This window comes from Doryrhamphus excisus, chromosome 13 (genome assembly GCF_030265055.1).
Source record: "Doryrhamphus excisus isolate RoL2022-K1 chromosome 13, RoL_Dexc_1.0, whole genome shotgun sequence".
Taxonomy (NCBI): domain Eukaryota; kingdom Metazoa; phylum Chordata; class Actinopteri; order Syngnathiformes; family Syngnathidae; genus Doryrhamphus; species Doryrhamphus excisus.
This window is the reverse complement of record NC_080478.1, coordinates 572,501-584,739: the sequence shown is the minus strand read 5'-3', so window position 1 is coordinate 584,739 and position 12,239 is coordinate 572,501. Positions and strand designations below refer to the sequence as shown.

The window sequence follows — 12,239 nt, the reverse complement described above, 5'->3', positions numbered from 1 at the left end:
TGTATACTTTTCACATATCTTTAGTACAATACTATCAGTAACACATTTCACATATTGCAGTTAACCTGCTTAATGCTATTCACCATACATTAAGGATTGCTAGCATTAGCCGTTAGCCATTTCACATGTGCTCAAGTGCTCTACAAAACATTTATAACAAACCACTTTGCAGTCAGCTGTTTACTTTAGCAACTTCTACACTCTTTACAGTCGTTTGCATACATTATTTCTACTTTATACTAACATGTGGTACAGAATAAAGAAGACAATCCACGAAGACTTGACGTATATTCACCCTCAGGATTTATTCTTCCTCTGTCGTTTTGTCACCTACTCTATACCACCATCGCTGCTAGCACCCCCTAGGACCTTGCGCTATTACACTCAAACGCCAACAATGGAGATTTGGTTATTTTAGACACAAACATATAAAAAATAGGAGGGTGTCTTTTTTTCTTTTACAACTGAATTTTATATGGATGACATGAACTATTACTACTCTTAAATGCTCTAACCATATTTATACATTTTTAACTGTTTTTTTTTTGTTTTTTTAAACCATGTTACCTTATCTTTTATGTACCTTACACTCACACCACCCTTTTCTGCTTATAGCATGTCAACTGCCATGCAAGTCTGGAAGGCCATCAGAGAAGTAGCTAACTGCTACACTAACTGCTCTGAACACTTCTTCAGTTTGATTAGAGAGACGCTGAACGTTATAATGCAGATAATGAATCACTTCGGTATTATGGTTAATGGAAATCACAGGGATGATAGAAGCAAAACTGGATATAACCTGATCTATAATTGTATACTCCTCTGGGACGCCACGAGGGATACCTATGGCGTCAATGTACGTCGGGTTGGGGGTGTCTAACCAGGGTGAGGTTGACACACCTCGCCTGGTCCTCAGGGTGGTCGGTGGCACGAGGTGAGACCCTACGGAAGTAGCACTATGCACTAGGCGCTCCACATCTACTGACAATACTGTCATTGGAAGAAGGAAAGAAATCGGGGCACAAACACCAGTCATGTTCTCGGTCGGTAACCTATCACTCACGCCGGGTCCACCGCACCACCACCAGAGGTCAGCCCTGAGTATCGGCCGGAAGAAGGCATCCATCTCGAAGGTAGAATTACACCAAGAGATATTAATGCCGGGTTGTACCAATGGGGAACCTGTGGAAACGGTAATGCACATAAATTTACCTTTCGCCACTGTGCTGCTGAATATGGGCTTACCTTTGACCTCTGTAACCTCGGGGTGCGCTATGGCGAATGGCGACAATTAGCCGAGGCTGCTTCTGGAGCAGTGGATGTATTCATCAGGGACACTCGGCGGAAATCACAGCGGGAACTATTTGTAATAAGGGGCCCACTCCCAGGCACGCTGAACAATTTGTTTTCCTTGTTTTAGCTTGTTCCACCATCAAAAGCCAATTGTTAAACTGTCCCGAAATACCTGTCAAGAGCACAAACAAGGTGTCCACCAGGTACCCACTTATCGCCCTCAGACCCCAGCGTACCGATTGAGTCTGCTTCGGGGTACATAAAATAAAAAAAAACATAAAATATTGCAATGGTGTCCAGTGGCCGGTTAGCTCAGTTGGTCAGAGCGTGGTGCTAATAACGCCAAGGTCACGGGTTCAACCCCCGTACTAGCCACTCTTCTTTATGTGCTCCAGGAACAACAAAAGCCCAGGGCGGCAACTTACCGGCCCCCATAACCGACATCACACCACCCACCCTCGACAAGGCCGGGGAAAGGTAAAGAAAACAGCATGTCAAAGCAGAGCGGCAAAAAACCTCTTGGTCACCAAGACTCAAGGAGCAGATCAATGGGGGCAGTGGAGTGCAGCGAATGCGGACCGTGAAGAAACAACAAAAGCCCCCGTTGACAACAACTAACAGTACACCACCACAAGGAAAACAGCATGGCTGCGACAAAAGCCCAAAACCCCCCAGGCCCCGACCAACAGCGCACAACCCAGTCAACTGCGAAACACCCCCATCAAGGCTGCCAACCGACCGGGGAAAGGTAAAGAAAACAGCATGGCAAAGCAGAGCAGCGGCAAACCTCTCGCCCACCGTGACTGCATGATCAATGGGGGCAGATGACCCCATTGTCCGAGAAGCAAAATTTCGACCACGAGCACAGAGAATGCGGTCTGTTAAGGATGAGTTAGTTGATTTGAGCTGGAAACATTTGATGCAAAGGTGTCCTGTGGTTGGTTAGCTCAGTTGGTCAGAGCGTGGTGCTAATAACGCCAAGGTCACGGGTTCAACCCCCATACTGACCATCCATCTTTATGTGCTCCAGGAACAACAAAAGCCCACGGCGACAACCCACTCCATAACCAACATCACCCCACCCACCTGTGAAACACCCTCGACAAGACTGCCGAAAGACCGGGGAAAGGTAAAGAAAACAGCACGTCAAAGCAGAGCGGCAACACACATCTTGGTCACCAATCAGAATCAGAAAAGGTTTATTGCCATGTATGATCAAACACATACTAGGAATTTGTTTTGGTGTAGTAGGTGCATACACATCTATTAAAAAAGAATGAGAATACAAAATATGAAATACAAAATATGAAAATACAAAATATACAGAATAACAGTATAAATATATGTACACAGTCTGTTTTTGTTTGTTATTCCGGAAGTGCAGTCTGATTGTTCCTAAGAGTCCAAACTGAGCGTTAATGTAACGTATACAATGAAAGTGTCAAAGTGGCAGGATGAGGCAGAGGTGGGGTGTGAAGAGTGTCATGTGGGGTTCCGGGCCTTGTTGATGAGGCTGACAGCAGACGGGAAGAAACTGTTCTTGTGGCGTGAGGTTTTGGTCCTGATGGACCGCAGCCTCCTGCCAGAGGGGAGCGTCTCGAAGAGTCTATGTCCGGGGTGAGAGGGATCGGCTACAATCCTTTCTGCACGCCTCAGGGTCCTGGAAGCGTACAGATCCTGGAGGGACGGGAGATTGCAGCCAATCACCTTCTCTGCAGACCGAATGACACGCTGCAGCCTGCCTTTGTCCTTAGCAGTGGCAGCAGCGTACCAGATGGTGATGGAGGAGGTGAGGATGGACTCAATGATGGAGGTGTAGAAGTGCACCATCATTGTCTTTGGCAGGCTGAATTTCTTCAGCTGCCGTAGGAAGTACATCCTCTGCTGAGCCTTCTTGATGAGGGAGCTGATGTTCGGCTCCCACTTGAGGTCCTGGGAGATGATGGTACCCAGGAAGCGGGAGGACTCCACAATGTCAATTGTGGAGTCACAGAGGGTGATGGGGACAGGAGAGGCTGATTTCTTTCTGTTGTCCACAACCATCTCCACTGTTTTTAGGGCGTTGAGCTCCAGGTTGTTCAGGTTGCACCAAGTCGCCAGATGGTCAACCTCCCACCTGTAGGCGGACTCGTCACCGTCAGAGATGAGTCCGATGAGGGTGGTGTCGTCCGCAAACTTCAGGAGCTTGACAGACTGGTGACTGGAGGTACAACTGTTCGTGTACAGATAGAAGAGCAGAGGAGAAAGAACGCAGCCCTGGGGGGATCCGGTGCTGATGGTTCTTGTATCGGAGAAGTGTTTCCCCAGCTTCACACACTGTTTCCTGTCAGACAGGAAGTCTGTAATCCATCTGCATGTGGAATCAGGCACGCTCAGCTGGGAGAGCTTCTCCTGGAGCAGAGATGGGAGGATGGTGTTGAATGCAGAGCTGAAGTCCACGAACAGGATCCTAGCGTAGGTTCCTGCGGAGTCCAGGTGCTGGAGGATGTAGTGGAGGGCCAAGTTGACTGCATCGTCTACAGACCTGTTGGCTCTGTAGGCAAACTGCAGGGGGTCTAGGAGAGGGTCGGTGATGACTTTGAGGTGAGAGAGCACAAGGCGCTCAAAGGACTTCATGACCACGGAGGTCAGGGCGACGGGTCTGAAGTCATTAAGTCCTGTGGTCCTTGGCTTTTTGGGAACAGGGATGATGGTTGCGGTCTTGAAGCAGGCAGGCACGTGGCATGTCTCCAGTGAGGTGTTGAAAATCTCTGTGAACACTGGAGACAGCTGGTCAGCGCAGTGCTTCAAGGCAGACGGAGACACAGAGTCCGGTCCAGCTGCTTTCCGGGGGTTCTGTCTCCTGAAGAGTTTGTTTACGTCTCTCTCGTGGATGGAAAGAGTCGTCACTGAGGTGGGTGAGGAGGGGGAAGGGAGGGCCATTAAGGCAGGTCTTGGTGGAGATGGCTGGAGCTGGAGCTGTTGGAAGGTGTCGAGGGGGATGGTTGCTGGACTGTCCTTCTGTCTTTCAAAGCGGCAGTAGAACTCGTTCAGGTCGTTGGCTAGGCGTCGGTCGTTGATGGAGTGGGGGGCTTTAGGCTTGTAGTTGGTGATCTGCCTGAGCCCTTTCCAGACAGACGCAGAGTCGTTAGCTGAGAATTGGTGTTGGAGCTTCTCAGAGTACAGTCGTTTAGCCTCTTTCACCGCCTTGCTAAACTTGTACTTCGACTCTTTGTATTTGTTTATGTCCCCACTCCTGAAGGCCTCCTCCTTCGCCAACCTTAGATGTCTGAGTTTGGCTGTGAACCAGGGTTTGTCGTTGTTGTAACTCACCCTGGTGCGTGATGGAACGCAGCAGTCCTCACAGAAGCTGATGTAGGACGTCACAGCCTCTGTGTACTCATCCAGACTGTTGGTAGCAGTCCTGAACACATCCCAGTCAGTGGAGTCCAAACACGCCTGGAGATCCTCCACAGCCTCACTGGTCCACTTCCTTGATGTCCTTCCTCAAGACTGCAAGGAGCAGATCAAAGGTGGCAGTGGACCCTATTATCCTCTACCCAAAATTTTACATCACGAGTGCAGAGAATGCTGACCGTGAAGGAACAAAAAAGCCCTCGTCCACAACACCCCGCCCCTCATAACCCCCCCGGTCCCCATAACCAACAGCGCACAACCCAGTCAACTGCGAAAACACCCGCATCATGGCCGCCAATTTGCCCAAGCAGGGGCTTGTTGGTCTAGTGCAGAGGTAGGGAACCTATGGCTCGGGAGCCAGGTAGGGCTCTTTTGATGACACTATCTGGCTCTCAAGCATTTCTTACCACAATAAAAATGTATGTTTGCTAACATTTTAAAGTAAACATCACAGAAATCACTGTTAAAAATAATATTAAAAATCAAAACTTTCTTATGCATTTTAATTAGTCCATCTATTTTCTACTGCAATACGGCCGACCATATCAATCTTTCCTGATGATATTTTCCAGGTCAAACACCAAAACTCGATTATTACTGGGTAATGCGGTAGTCTACCTCGGTCATTGAGATGTCAAAAAAACATGTAAATGTAAACTTTCCTCCTTTAGTCAAATAGCTAAAGCTGCAGAAGCAAGCCTTCTGACGAAGATGGCCAAAAGAATGAAATATACTGAGTATGGTGCAAAATTATGCAGCAGTACGTAGAAGTTGTATTAATGGCAACAAGTATTTGATTTATTATTAGACACTGCGCTGCTCACAAAAGTGTGCTGGCCACACCCCATTGGCGTGGGGTAGTGTGCCTGGTCTACGTAATTAGAGCCCATTATATCTAAAACTGTCGGTCTTACATAAAAATGCACACATTTTATTGCATTCAATGTTTAAAAAAATGTATATGGCTCTCACAGATACACATTTTAAAATATCTGGCCTTCATGGCTCTCTTAGCCAAAAAGGTTCCCGACCCCTGGTCTAGTGGTATGATTCTTGCTTAGGGTGCAAGAGGTCCCGAGTTCAATTCTCGGACAAGCCCTCCCTGGCCCTGAACTACTTTTCTACACAATTCCCAGAACACCACCATCAGTGAAGTTATGTCAACGCTAATGTAATCTGACAGGATGTACTTCAGGGCCCGGCGCTGTCTGTACCCTTGCAGGTTCCGTGGTGTAATGGTTAGCACCCCGGACTTTAAATCCAGTGGTCTAAGTTCAAGTCTTGGTGGAACCAAGGGATTGTCCTGTTGCCCTTGTATTTCGAGGGCAAAAAGGAGATGTTTGCACCGTGTGCCACCGCACCACCACCAGAGGTCAGCCCTGAGTATCGGCCGGAAGAAGGCATCCATCTGTAAGGTAGAATTACACCAAGAGATACCGGCCCCGGCCAGGACAGACGAGGCCCGGGCACACTGCTCCATGAAGGACCGGGCGGTAGAGATGGAACGCCCTGCGCCAGACCCCCGCAGAGCATACCCCCCGTATATCTATATAGCCATATACACACACGCACACCCACACATATATATATATATATAATTATAATAAAACTAATCATTATTTATCTAAGTATTTAAAACAATAAATACATAAAATAATCTCAGACACACGCAAGCACACACTGTGGACGTCCCCGGGTTGGGCGTCCGGGGCATCACAGGGCGGGGGACCCAGGGGTCCCAGACCCACAACCAGGCCCCAAGCCCAGGGAGGTACGGGCCGCCAAGGGATAGCACCCCCAGACTCCCCTCGACCACGGCATCGGGGCTACGGCAGTGTGGTAGACAAAAGAGCGGGCAAGGGGAGGAGGCCTGCACATGAGTAAGCGGAGGGGGCGTGCAGGCAAGTGGTAAGGCGCTCCACCGCGCCGGCCGACACCCGCCGGGCAGCTCACCCCCGTGAGGGAGAGCCATAGCTCCAAGTCATGGGGAGGCCAAGCACCAGAGCCGAGGAGTTAAGACCAGCGCAAGGCCACCGACGGACCCCACCATCCAACGGGAGGGCCGACCTCCCCCCCGCCCCCAGAACCAGCAGCGCTCCACCCACGTACCGGAGAACCATCCCTGACGAGCCCTAAGGCAAGACTGGGGATGGGCAAAGACAGGGACAGCGATGCAGCAGAGCATAGGACCAGTGGCAGCAGACACCCAAACGCCCAGAAGAGCACCGTCCCCCCAGCAGGCCCCACTCCAAGGAGCATGTCTCCATGAGCAGGATCAGGCCCCCTCCCAACACACAGCCCGGTCCCCGCAGCAGCCACCACAGCACAGCAACCCCAAGCCACCACCGTAGACTTCAGGCCACCAGCAGCGCGGACCCCACTGCCTGGAGGCCGGTGAACGCCCCCCCAAGGGCACATTGGTGCCCGCGACCCAGGACAGACCCAGGGAGGTAGCGCCAACCATGACCCTAGGGCAAGCCCCGGCATCAGCTGGTTTGAAATTGACTTTTAATTACTGAAGTGTGTGTGAGTGTTGCCTTGCTTTTATGCTTTTAAGGATGTTCTTTTTCGTTGGCAGGTGCTGAGGGCCCAGAGCGGCAGCAGTTTCCCTGTTGGTCCCCTTTTTTCCCACTTTTGGTTTACTGAGTCACGGATGCAGTGTGGTTTGGATCCCTCCCATTATGTTACCGCTGTCGTGGTAAGCCCCAGCCCAGGCCTCTTTTCTTTTTGACTCCTCCGATCACCACTTTATTTGTATTATTCATGGTTTGTCACTCATTTTAAGATAATCGTTTAATAAAATAACTACTTTTATCATTGTAAATCACAATCTTGTTCTGTGGGATTTTGGGGATTAATGTAGAGTTTGTGATTGATCAAACCTGTTACATCCTGGGGTGAAAGTCCCCAGGTGGCGTTGTCAGAAAACTACCTACCATGCTCGCTTTGCCACACACGCAATGACACCACAGCCCCTCCATGCAGGCCAGTGATGCACCCAATCAGTCTTCTGGGAAATATGGATTGTGTGTCCAAACTGGGGACAGATGCTTGTGTATACACCTTCAGAGATCAAGCACATGTCCTTGTTCCCATGTTTTTGTAAAAGTAGGAATTGAACGGCTATGTTTCCACCCAGTTTCGAACCGGGGATCTTTTACATGTGAATGGGGATCAATGGGGAATGGGCTGTGAAGAGGATTGGCGAGGTCGCAAAGCAGTTGCCAAACAATGAATCACGACGATGTGTCCAAAGTGGGGGCAGAATGACAATTGTCCAAATTGACTTCTCCTTTGTAGGGAAAATTGTAGTTCATATAACATGTTCCAGAAATAATGGGCTTTTTTTCAACAAAACAAGAAATCACAATTGGAAATGAGGCTTGAAAGGTTTAAAAGCCAGCTGTGAAGAAAGCACCTGAGCCAACCTCAGGCTCACCTTAATGTCTCAGTGAACTCAAGGTTGGCTGGATGGGCGGGATTTTGAAGTTAAGGTCCCTTTTCCAAACTATTTGCCAAGTCACAATGCAAATCAGGATTATGCTGAAAACCGTGCTTGAACCAGGGACCTTTAGATCTTCAGTATAACACCCTCCCACCTGAGATATTTCAGCTGCTAAAGTGGCTCTCAGTCTGGGCTAAAAGTAGGGCAGTGTGACACTGGGTCTGTGCCACATAAGTTGCTGTGTCCCTGGTCCAGTATGTTGTCATCTTGGGTTGGAATGTCCCCATGCTGGTAACAGGTGGGGAATACAGTCCGTTGATGAGAATAAGTGGTGCAGAAAATGGATGGATTTCATTGGTTGAAGTCTCCAGCTACCATAAAATTGTTCAAGGTCCACGAGCCTCTGTTTTGAATTCCCCTTTGGCCAAGTGACACCACATCAAAGATGGCGGCGCGCACAGACGCAGCGGCTCACGGCTCTCCCTTTCAGTGCTTTTTTTGCTTATTTTATGTGTGTTTGTCTATGGACTCTATCCACGTATACATCGGCATTACACCACTACACCCGACAGGACCTTGTGGACATCGGCTACCGACACAAACTGGCAGTTTGCAGAGACTTTCATCGTCGACACAACATCCCAGACGAACTAGCGAGACCACCGGGCGCTCCGTGGATTGTTGTCGGGTCTGGAAAGAGGCGCAGGCGGCGTCGGGAGCACAAGCAGAAGCGAGGTCGCAGGTCCGGCCTACTGCTACGGCTACAAAACAACCCACATAAGCCACCCCTGCCCAGCCTGTACCTCACCAACGCCAGATCCATTACCCACAAAAAGGACGACCTGGAGTTACAGCTTGAGGGAAACCGCTACATTCGTGACTGTTGTGTTCTAATCATCACGGAGACCTGGCTGAAACCGACGATCCCCGATGCTAGCGTGCAGCTAGCCGGCCGCTCTCTACACTGCTGGGATCGAACAGAGGACTCCGGTAAGAGCAGAGGTGGGGGGGGGGGTCTGTATTTACGTGCATGAGGATTGGTGCAACAACAGCAAGATCATAGAGACTCACTGCTCCCCTGGCATTGAGTACATGTCCTTAAGATGCCGGCCGTATTTTCTCCCGAGGGAGCTAACTGTTGTGATCGTCAACGCTGTTTACATCCCAACGGACGCTAGCACAGCACTCTCCTGTTGAACGTCATCAATGAACATCAGCGGGCCCACCCTGATGGCGTTCATATTATAACCGGGGACTTTAATAAGGCCAATTTAAAGACTGTACTCCCGAAGTTTCATCAGCATGTCAAGTGTCCAACGCGAGGAGCAAACACTCTTGATCATGTTTGCTCAAACATAAAGCACGGCTACAGAGCAACACCACTCCCCCACCTCGGACAGTCAGACCATCTCTCCCTGCTGCTCACTCCTGCATACACCCCCCTCACACGCAGATCCAGACCCACCAAAAAGATCATCACCACATTGCCGGAAAATGCACTCAGTGAACTTCAGGACTGCCTCCAACACACAGACTGGGACCTATTTCAACAGGATTATTTCATGACTATTTCATCAGGACCTGGAAACACACACAGTGACAGTACTAGACTATATCAAGTTTTGTATGGGAACTGTGTCTGTGGACAAAGTCATCCGGATTTTTCCAAACCAGAAACCCTGGATGACCAGCCAGGTCCGCTCCCTCCCCAAAGCCTGCGACTCTGCCTTCAGGTCAGGCGACAGAGCTCTGTACAGTACGGCTCGAGCTGACCTGAGAAGAGGAATAAAAACAGCCAAAGCGGACTACAACAGGAGGATAGAGTCCCACCTCTCCAGCAATAGACCACGACAGGTGTGGCAGGGACTGCAGAGCATCACTAACTTCAGAGGACGTGATGTGATGTCAGGAGACCTGAGCGTGTCTCTGGCAGAGGAACTCAACAGTTTCTTTGCCCGCTTTGAAACACCACAGCCACACTCATCTTCTCCAGCCCTGCCCCCAGCCCCTCCCGGCCCCACGACGACCCCCCCCCCCCCCATTAACTGTAGGAGAGCATGACGTGAGGCGTGTGCTTCAAGCAGTGGACCCCAGGAAGGCCCCGGGCCCTGACAGCGTACCTGGAAAGGTTCTCCGAGCATGTGCACACCAGCTGTCCGGAGTCTTTTGCAGGATTTTCAACCTCTCCCTGGCCCAAGCAGTCATCCCCACCTGCCTGAAATCCGCCACAATCATCCCCATCCCGAAAAAGTCACCCGCATCCAGCCTCAGTGACTATCGCCCTGTTGCCCTCACATCCATAATCATGAAGTGCTTTGAGAGACTGGTCCTCCAGCACATAAAAGGCTGTCTCCTCCCCCCACTCGACCCCCACCAGTTTGCATACCGGGCGAACAGATCCACAGAGGACGCCATCGCCATAGCCCTGCACCACCTGGAACAACAGCACAGCTATGCCAGGTTGCTCTTTGTGGATTACAGCTCGGCCTTCAACACCATCATCCCGGACATCCTAACTACAAAACTGGACACCCTAGGCCTCCCTCCCCTCACATGCAGATGGATCAAGGACTTCCTAACAAACAGACCCCAGACTGTGAGACTCGGCCCCCACCTTTCCTCCACCCGCAGTCTGAGCACCGGATCACCACAGGGCTGCGTGCTGAACCCCCTCCTGTACTGCCTCTACACACACGACTGCAGTCCGGCCCATGAGAGCAACATCATCGTCAAGTTTGCTGACGACACCACAGTGGTCGGACTGATCTCACAGGGAGACGAGGCAGCTTACAGGGAGGAGGTCCAGAGGCTGACGACCTGGTGCTCCAACAACAACCTAGCCCTGAACACGCACAAAACAAATGGAGATCATCGTGGACTTCAGAAGGAACAGAAGTGACCCGCCCCCCCTCTACATCAATGGCGAGTGTGTGGAAAGGGTCCACACATTCAGGTTCCTGGGAGTCCAGATCTCCGGCGACCTCTCCTGGACAGACAACATCACAGCTGTCATATAGAAGGCCCAGCAGTGTCTACAATTCCTGAGAGTCCTCAGGAGGAACAACCCGAACAGGGAGCTGCTACTGGCCTTCTACCACTCATCCATCCAGAGCCTGCTGACCTACTGCGTTTCCACCTGGTACGGAAGCTGCACTGAGGCGGACAGAGGGAGGCTTCAGAGGACAGTCACGGCAGCGCAGCGCATCATCGGCTGCCCTCTCCCCTCCCTGACGGACATCTACTCCACCCGGTGCCTCAGCAGAGCTCGCAACATCATCAAGGACAATTTAAATCCCGGTGCTCAGCTGTTTGACCTGCTGCCCTCCGGCAGACGCTACAGGTGCATCAAGGCAAAAACAAGCAGACTGAGAAACAGCTTCTTCCCAAGAGCCATCACCACCCTGAACTCAGACATACAACGTACAAATGTGCAATATTTTCCATCACTGCCTCTGTTACTATCTCAATCATATTTATTTATTTAACAACCATTACAATACATATGTAACTTTACTCATCTGTATACACCAGACATTATTTGCACTATGACCCATTGATCATTGCACTAAAATTAATATATCTGCTCCTGCATATGCTCCTGTGAAATACTATGTGTATATTTTGGATATCTTGTATATATCTTGTTAAATTGTTTTTTTTCTCTACTTTATATACTTTTTTGTTTCTTTAAACTTGACTACTTCACTGGAAGGAGAAGCTCTCCACTTTTGTTGTACATCTTGTATAATGACAATAAAGGCCATTCCATTCCTATGGAACTTTATGCTGAGCCATGCGAGGTACGCCATATGGCTGAGACGGAACCTCACAAAGTTTGAAAAAAAGAAGATACCCGTATGGACATACTTTGAGGCAAATGTAAAGAAGGCCATGTCGATATGCCGGGCCGCCGACCAAGAAAGCTTCGAGAACTCTTTTACAGAAGGGAGCAGCCTAATCTCAGTAGCAGACAATGGCAAAATAATGTTCAACTTATAGGCTAGAGAGAGGACAGGGAAAAAAACATTATAATAGTAATCAAAAATAATAGTGATAATAATAATGACAACAATTAAAAATATACATATATATACATATATATACT

At 49.7% G+C, this 12,239-nt stretch overlaps 2 non-coding genes across 2 annotated transcripts; both read left to right on the top strand.

The window, feature by feature from the left end:
- Window positions 1-1,594: 1,594 nt before the first annotated feature.
- On the top strand, window positions 1,595-1,668 carry trnai-aau (transfer RNA isoleucine (anticodon AAU)). The gene has a single exon. It is a non-coding gene; the product is annotated as a tRNA-Ile (tRNA).
- Window positions 1,669-2,229: 561 nt separating this feature from the next.
- On the top strand, window positions 2,230-2,303 carry trnai-aau (transfer RNA isoleucine (anticodon AAU)). The gene has a single exon. It is a non-coding gene; the product is annotated as a tRNA-Ile (tRNA).
- Window positions 2,304-12,239: the final 9,936 nt, after the last annotated feature.